Source organism: Phalacrocorax aristotelis, chromosome 3 (genome assembly GCF_949628215.1).
Source record: "Phalacrocorax aristotelis chromosome 3, bGulAri2.1, whole genome shotgun sequence".
NCBI lineage: Eukaryota > Metazoa > Chordata > Aves > Suliformes > Phalacrocoracidae > Phalacrocorax > Phalacrocorax aristotelis.
Genome location: NC_134278.1, coordinates 95,070,671 through 95,079,616, shown reverse-complemented (window position 1 = coordinate 95,079,616; position 8,946 = coordinate 95,070,671). Strand labels below are relative to the sequence as shown.

General features: G+C 48.4%; 1 protein-coding gene across 1 annotated transcript in view; it reads left to right on the top strand.

The window, feature by feature from the left end:
* Positions 1–249: 249 nt before the first annotated feature.
* Positions 250–8,946, top strand: part of SYNDIG1 (synapse differentiation inducing 1) — an 87,036-nt gene continuing 78,339 nt past the window's right edge. Inside the window, exon 1 of the mRNA XM_075088580.1 lies at positions 250–438. The gene's annotated coding sequence lies outside the window, so the exon portion shown is untranslated. The remainder of the gene's footprint in view (positions 439–8,946) is intronic.

Genomic DNA, 8,946 nt, shown 5'->3' with positions numbered 1-8,946 from the left:
AGCGGCGGAGACCCCCTGGCTAGGAGGAAGGCCCAGGGCGGAGGAGGAGGAGATGGGGAGCAGAAGGAGGAGGATTTTCCTGTACCCCACCCCCGGGGACGGGGTACACACCAGGGCATGTGAGGCTGCTCCTGCTGCAGGAGGAAAGTTGGCCGCGCTGCCACGTAGGGCTGGTTCTCCTGCCTTCCTCCCTCCCTCTTTCCCTCCTCCTCTTCCTCCTCCTCCTCCTCCCCGCGAGTTGAGCGCACAGTGCAGCCAGGCGGTGCAGGCGGCGCAGCCCCGCCGGCCGCTCGCCCTGCCCGGTCCCCGCCGCCCCCCGCCGTCGGGATGCTGCCAGGCGCCGCGCCCGGGCGCTGAGCCGCCGCCGGCCCGGGAGCACCGCCGCACCTCCTGCAGCCCCCGGCGGGAGCATCGCACTGCTGGTCACCTTGCAGGGAGGTGAGTGACCCCCCTCCCCATCCCCTCTGGAGAGCCATGCACCAAATTCGACCCCCTCGCATCCCCCTCCCTCCCCCCGCATCCTCCGGACCGGAGCCGCCGGGCATGGGGCGGGGGCGGGGGCCACCGCGGCTCCCGCAGCCGCCGTGGCGGAGAGTCTCCGGGGGGAGCCCTGGGGAGCGCAGGGACTTGGGGCCGCCCCCGGGCCGGGGCAGGGCAGCCGGGATCCTTACCCCGCCAGGCAGCGGTGCTTCCCCAGTGCCCCGCCGAGAGCCGAAATTAGCATGCCCGGTCTTGCACGGCGCGCCTGGCGGGGGTCAGGGGAGGAATCAGGTTTTTCTAGTGCCGTGGCAAGGTTTGGATTGGGAGCACTGGAAGGAAAACGGTGCGGGGGGTCCTCCTTTTCCCTCCCCTTCCCTAGAAGGAATTCCCTCCAGCTCACTGTGGCACAGCATCTTTCCCTCGCCGCACCCGCCCACCCTGCTAGTCCGGGGCAGCCTCTGCCCCGTGAAGGGGGAGAGGAGCTCTGCGGGGGTGCACGGCCCCGGGCAGGCTCCGGGGCAGAGCCTGAGCTGGGGGGCAGGCGGCAGGGAGGCTGGGCTCCTTGCAGCCACAGCTGCCCTCTCCCCTCACCACCCTGCTCAAGAGGCGCTGGATTGAATTTGTTTTCCTTCACATCCTTCAGATTGCGGGCAGTGGCAGCTAAGTTGGTGAGAGGGATGGTTAAGGTGAGAAGACAGGAGTGGTCCCTGCTATTCAGTGGCAGAGAGGGGTGACCTTGGGTAAGTCCCCCATGCCTGCCCTATTCTCCTGGGTTGGATATTACTGAAGTACCCCACAAGGGATCAAGGAGAACTCCTCAGTAGGAAGAGGCTGGCAAATGCATCGAGACCTTTCTGGAACTGGCACTGCAGGAGTACAAGCCTTCCTGCAACAGGACTGGTAGCACTTGCTGGTCCAGAGTGCGCTACAGGAGGAGAGGCGCAAAGGATGTGGGACTGGCAGTGGTAATGGGTTTTGCCCCCCCATAAGAATATGGAGCTACCTAGTGGCAGGAGTTGCGCTGGAGAGCAATCTGTTGAACTGTGTCTTCAAAATAACTGGAGGGGAGGCTGCAGCCTCGGTGTGTCATGACAGAAAAAAGCCAAATAAAAAAAGATCTAAACTTTCCAGGGAGATTAAATATTCAAATCACAAATAATTAGACATTAATCCCTCGTAAACAGGGCATTAACAACAATTAAAAGATGCTTTGATATTCTCAAACCCAAGAAGATGAGTTAACTGGTACTTTCAGGGGGATTGTTGTGTATTATAAAATGCAGTCAGAGCAGAGAATGCGCTTTTCTACATTCATGTATTTAAATGAGTTGCTCTTAATTATAGTTAATGAGCTATCATCTTCAAAGTAGCTGCATTTGGATGCTCTCCATATTAGTTCCAAATTACCTCGTTCCAAAGAATAAGCCACTTCTGATTTTACTGGCCAAGGTGACATTTTATTGGCAGTTTGGTAGCTACAGGTCATGCCAGGGTGTATGTAGGGTAAATGTATTTGTAGAAATTAAATGAAGCTCTTTTTATTAAGTGGGCAAGCAGGCATCTCACACCACTGGTGCCACATGCTCTGGAATAAATCTCACACGCACAGGAAGGCTCTTGGTTATACAAATGCAGATGTAATGCAGTACTAGTGTACATAGCCACCACCACAACACATCTAACTTGATGAAGGCTGCTTTCTGGATTTAAAATGTTATCACTTCTGAGGATAGTATTAAAGAAAGGTGCAACAGAGTTGGATAAGGTTTTTTGTCTTTCTCTCTACTGTAAATCCATATCTGCAGACAGTTATAAATGTTTCTGTCTGGGAGAGTTTTTAATACTGCCTATGTGGTTATTAAGATTGCAGATTACATATTGGGGCATCCAGATTTTGTTTTCTTCACTTCAAAGCCTCGACTTTTTACAGGTTATTGTTTGTACAGTGCCATTGGGGAAAAAAGATGGAAAAGAATGCAGAGGTGTAAACAGGAGGGAAATACTCTGGGTGTTCAGTGTTTTTTGCTTTGACAAATGTGAATAATGTCTGTACATGTGTGTGAGCGTGTACCTGCTTAAGTCTGAATTGGCATCCTCTGGCTATAAAATCAAATGTTTCTGAATACTCTTTCTCTAGTAAAAGTTGGAAACTACTTTGAACAATGAGATCACAGCAAAATGCTCCTCTTCAGATGTAAATTTCTGTGACCCTGGGGATTCAGGTAGTGCTGGTCCAACCTGTAGCACCTAAGAATCAAAAGATTTTGTGCTTTGAATTTGGTATCATAATAGTGGAAGAGTGACAAGCTCTGATTGTTTTCATTGCATCAGCAAAGACTGCATTTTAAAATAGTGGTGCAGTACATGAGCGGTGTGAGTCCATGCATGCCTTTAGCACTCCCAGTTTTACACATGGCATCCCTGTAGACGTGTATCTGTGTATATGTATCTATATAAAACCTGAATGTATAAAGTTCCCTCATTAACTATCCATCCAAATCCGTGCTGTATTTCTGTCCTTAAAATCTGAGGCTAGTTCACTGAGGCACGAGAAGAATGAACTGACTGTTCACATCAAGTTGGCATAATTTGAGCAGAGGTTTAATGGGGTTTATGTGCTTCTATTGAGTGCTCAGACCCTTAAAAATCCGCAGGGAGGACAAAAATCCCTTAAAAATCCCCAGGGAGAAAGATGATCTCTGAAATGGTGCTTGTAAATGGATAATTTATTTGGAAGACAATCATGGCATAATCAGCCCCTTGAGGGAGGACCTGCCCATCCTAGGTCCCACAAGACATCCAGCCTGGTGTCAGGTCCTGCAGGACAGCTGTGCTCATCATGCTTCTTCAGGACACTTCCCACAGCAGCTGCTTGCTACACGCAGTGGCTGATCCACTCCTCTCCCAACGCGTGATGTCCCCACGCCACCCGCCCACCTTCCAGCTCTTATTCTTGTGCTCTCTGCAACAAAACCATCTCCCTTCTCCCCACTGCATGGGGCTTACAAGATCATGGAGGCAATGTTGAGTTGATTTGCTGCCAGCCAAATGCCTGTGCCTCCCATACAGAAATCTCCTAGGTCCTATGCCCGTCTTCTCCCAGAGGGAATAGGTTATAGGATTTTTCTCTGGGCTCTGGCAATGCCCCGAGTCTAATGGGCCCTGTTATTAATTTCAACTCTGATTGCTGCAGAGAGGAATGAGTATGGGGTTAAGAAAGGTCTATAAAGGTCAGTTTACGCCCACTGATGCTGCTTTTCAGTGTTTCACTGCTGCCCTATATGCCTCCAGCTACCAGGCTCGCTATGTCTAAATCACTTGCTCTGTAAAGCTTTTGTCCCACAGCGTATTCTTGGCTCTGCAATTCTTCTAGAGCCTGATGAAGCAAGGCTGATTTTATTGCCCCAGCACTGGCTGCTTAATCTAATCATCCTCACCCTGATGAACTGGCACTAGCAATTTTACAGTATCACAGAATCGTTTTTCTAGCAAAGTGACTTACAACCTTGAGGTGCTTTGCTTGGGGCAGGAGGTACGGAAACCTTCATTTTGCACCAAGTCTGCACCACCGGGCTGTCTTCCTGTTGTGTCCTCTCTTTAGTTATCATTCCCGCTTCAGGAATATCTCAAATCCCAGCCTAGAGCGTAGCATTGGTGTGTTAAATGCAGAACAAGTGTGAGGCAAGTGTCTTGTCCTGCTTTGCTTTCTGCATGCAATGTGGAAATGTGAGTAGAGCTGCATAAGCAGGGTGTACGCAAGAACCAGGCTTTGTGGGGGCTTTGCTGCCTATCAGAAATGAGACTTGAGTGAGTTAGTAGGGCCAGTCCTGGGGCCACATCTGGGTGTTTTTGTCTGTGGGCCAGCCTGGTTACAGACACAGTTAGACAGGGATTTTAGGTCAAAGGGAGGCACTGGAGTCAGCCTGCAGGCAGACCAAGAGGGCCAGGTGATGCTCTCCTGTTGATATTCCTGAGTGAGCTTCTCGGGATTCATTTAGATGCTCTGTTGGGTGCAGCAGGGACTCTGCCTTGCTGCGAGTTTCTACAGGGCAAAGCATCAGGAAGCTGCTTCTAAGCTGGAGAATTTTAATTCTGTTGCAACACAAGGCATCCTAAAATTGGGCAGGGGGCTTTGGTGGTAACTTAGTCGATCGCAGACCTTTAATATTAGATTGACTTTCAGAAACTATCCAGACCCTGTGGCATAGGGACCAAGGAGACTGAGGTATTGCATCTTTTCACCTGAGAATGTGGCTTGCTATCAAGTAAAGATGCAGCGAAGCAAGCAGTTCAGCTTTGTGTAAATTTTCACTCTGCGAGACATGGGTCATGGTTAAATCCACAAGAGCAATAGTTCTGGCCCCAAACTTGGCATGAAAAGTGTGGGTCTGAGTCGTTTTCCCCAGAAGCTGGAGCAGCTCTTGGACAGAGGCTAGGAGTGCTCTCCACTCCATTCAGGAGACTCACGGGACTCACTTTAGAAGAAGTTTTTCTCAGTGAGGGCACTCTGAACAATTAAGGATGCAATTATACACCCCAGGGAACACCTGTATTCACTTGCTTCAAAAGTGAAAGGCAGCACAATTTTCTGCTCTTTGAATTGGCAAACATCCTTCCAGCCTGACTACACTGCTGAAAGTAGTGACCTGAGCTATTTCATTATGTGTCTCTCTATTATGTCATGAAGGTTAGTTTTATTGTGCTGGACATAATCAGAGAGTTTTACAGAACAGCTTTTTGGGATGGATGGAGGGAGAAGAAATGTAAGCTTAGACTTCTGTTGGGAGAGGTATGTCTTTTAATGCAACAACCATTCCTCATGACTCAATCTCTCCAGTTCAAAATGGGGGCAGGGGGTTCAGAAGGTTATGATGAGGTTGGATATATTTGGAGTTGTCAAATGGTCCTGCTCTGCAGTATTGGGGACCCTCTGAACAGCAGTGCTGTGAAGGACCCAAGCCGGTCTGAAAGCATCCTTTGCTGTCTGTCTGTGCTACTGGATAGCCAGGCTTAGAATGGAGGGTACATATTTGCAACCAGGAGAGAAGGAGAAAGCGTGAGAGAAGCATGTGTTGGGCATGTGCTCAAAAGGTTTTGCTCATGTTGGAGATGCAGAGTTAGGACAGGATCCAGGTGTTTTATAGGTTTCCACTGAGCTCACCAGCCACTTGGTCAAGGCTGATTCATAGCATTCTTGTGTCCAGATGCAGTTAGGTGGCTGATAATAGCTTTCCAACACCGAGCTTTCCCCAGTTTATAGAATCATAGAGTGGTTTGGATTGGAAAGGACGTTAAAGATCATCTAGTTACAATCCCCCTGCCATGGTCAGGGACACCTTCCACTAGACCAGGTTGCTCAAAGACCCATCCGAGCTGACCTGGAACTCTTCTACGGATGGGGCATCCACAACTTCTCTGGGCAACCTGTTTCAGTGCCTCACCACCCTCAGGAAGAATTTCTTCCTGATATCTAATCTAAATATACCATCTTTCACTTTAAAACCATTACCCCTTGTCCTGTCACCATATGCCCTTGTAAAAAGTCCCTCTCCAGCTTTCTTGTAGGCTCCCTTCAGGCCTGGAAGGCTGCTATAAGGTCTCCTCAGAGCCTTCTCTTCTCCAGGCTGTACAACCCCAGCTCTCTCAGCCTGTCCTCGTAGGAGAGGTGCTCCAGCCCTCTGATCATCTTTGCGGCCCTCCTCTGGACTCGCTCCAATAGGTCCATGTCCTTCTTTGAGGCAACCTAGGATATGGTTGGCTTTCTGGGCTGCTAGTGCACATTGCTGGGTCATGTCGAGCTTCTCCTCAACCAACATCCCCAAATCCTCCTCCTCAGGGCTGCCCTGAGGCATTCTCTGCCCAGCCTGTATTTGTGCTTGTGATTGCCTTGATCCGTGTGCAGGACCTTGCACCTGGCCTTGTTGAACTTCATGAGGTTTGCACAGGCCCACCTCTCAAGCCTGTCAAAGTCCCTCTGGATGACATCCCTTCCCTCCAGTGTATCAACCACAGCACACAGCTTGGTGTTGTTGGCAAACTTGCTGAGGGTGCACTCAATGCCTCTGTCCATGTCACCAACAAAGATGTTAAACAGCACCAGTCCTAATACCGACCCCTGAGGAATGCCACTCATTGCTGGTGTCTACTTGGACATCGAGCCATTGACCGCAACTCTTGGAGTATGACCATGCAGCCAATTCCTTATCCATGGAGTGGTCCACCCACCAAATCCATGTCTCTCCAATTCAGAGACAAGGATGTTGTGTGGGACAGTGTCAAATGCTTTGCACAAGTCCAGGTAGGTGGTGTCAGTTGCTCTTCCCTTATCTACCAACTCTGTAACTGTATTGTAGAAGGCCAACAAATTTGTCAGGCACCATTTGCCATTAGTGGAGCCATGTTGACTGTCGCTAATCACCTCCTTATTTTCTATGTGCCTTAGCATAATTTCCGGGAGGATCTGCTCCATGATCTTGCCAGGCACAGAGGTGAGACTGACTGGCCTGTAGTTCCACGGGTCTTCCTTTTTTTCCTTTTTAAAAATAGGATTTATATTTCCCCTTTTCCACTCAGGGGGAACTTTACCGGACTGCCACAACTTTTCAAATATGATGGATAGTGGCTTAGCAATTTCATTTGTCAGTTCCCTCAGGACCTGCGGATACATCTCATTAGGTCTCATGGACTTGTGCACCTTCAGGTTCCTTAGATGGTCTTGAACCCGATCTTCGCTAACAGTGGGCAGTTATTGCTTCTCCCAGTCCCTGCCTTCGCCTTCTGTGACTTGGGTGCTGTGGCTTGAGCACTTGCTGGTGAAGACTGGGGCAAAAATGTTGCTGCCTTCTCCATATCCTGGGTAAGCAGGTCTCCTGTTTCCTTCTGGTGAGCACCCACATTTTGTCTAATCTTCCTTTTATCACTGATGTACTTATGGAAGCTTTTCTTGTTGCCCTTGATGTTCCTGGCCAGATTTAATTCTATCAGGGCTTTAGCTTTCCTAACCTGATTCCTGGCTGCTCGGACAATTTCTCTGTATTCCTCCCAGGCTACCTGTCTTTTTTCCCATGCTCTGTAGGCTTCCTTGTTGTGTTTGAGTTTGTCTGGGAGTTCCTTGTTCATCCATGCAGGCCTCCCGGCATTTTTGCCTGACTTCCTCTTTTTTTGGGATGCCTCACTCCTGAGCTTGGAGAAGGTAATCAATGAATGTTAACCAGCTTTCTTGGGCCCATCTTCCCTCTACAGTACTTCCTGTAGTACCCTCCCACTCTCCCAAGGAGATCCCCAAGGAGGCCAGAGTCTGCTCCCCTGAAGTCCAGGGTAGAGAGCTTGCTGTGTGCCCTTCCCACTGCCCTAAGGATCTCAAACTCCACCATTTCATGGTCATTGCAGCCAAGGCTGCCCTTGAGTTTCACATTCCCCACCAGTCTCTCCTTGTTGGTGAGAACAAGATTGCACTGGCAAAATGAATTCTCATTTTAAAAGGCATGGAGCCTGATTTTTGACTGCTTTTGCTTTGCAAAGTAATTGCTGTAAGTTGTGCAGATGGCAAGGTGTTTTTATACTGGTGCCTTCTACATCGGGCAGGGTTATTACCATTACAGACAGGTGCTGTTATTCAGGTCAGTTATTTATTAACTGGAAAGTGCAGGTTTTTTGTCAGGTGAATGAAGTTGTGAATTTGGACTGAACTCAAGGAAGAGTAGAGGCTATCAAAATTAGTCAGGAAGGAGGATTGCTAGAAGAGCCTGAAAGTGTCATTTTTTTATTGGAGGCAACTAGAGGTAAATTGAACTAAAAGCCAGTTTGTTCAATTAAAAATAAAAAAAATGAAAAATTACGTTTCATTTTGGCTCAGACAAAGTGCTTCCATTTGCTCAAAAGGAAATGTTTCATTGCAGGGATAACATATTATGCTATAGGTCAACACAAGGTAATTTCTCCTTTGTCCCCACTGTTTTTTGGTTCAGCTACTGAATCAAGCAATCAGTTATTTGGGCAGATCTAATATGCATATGGTAATTGTTTCCACATTTAAATATACCTCTGGACAGGCAATCAAGAGACCTGGATTTTATTTCCAGTATCTCTGCTACTGTGTCTGATGTGACCTTGGGCATTTCACTGTACTCCCAAGTCCATCCTTTTCAGGGCAGGACAGGCCCATGTCTCACAGTGGATTTGCTGCACCTCGGTAAAACTAAAATAGCATGGAGGTCTTTTTACTTCCACTGTTAGCAATTAAACATTTAGCTATCACTAATGCATGCATTCCTAATTCTCCCAGTGTGAGTTAGTTGCATTGCCTTATGAAACTCCCTGTAGTTTATTTAATAGGTCAAGAGGAATTTCAGCTGCTGAAATAGCAGTGTTCCGTTAAAACAAAACCTATTTTAATGAGCCCAGCTAAATCAAAGAAGAAAAATACAAGTGGGAAATGGTTTTTTCCTTCCTTTCCTTAAATATTTC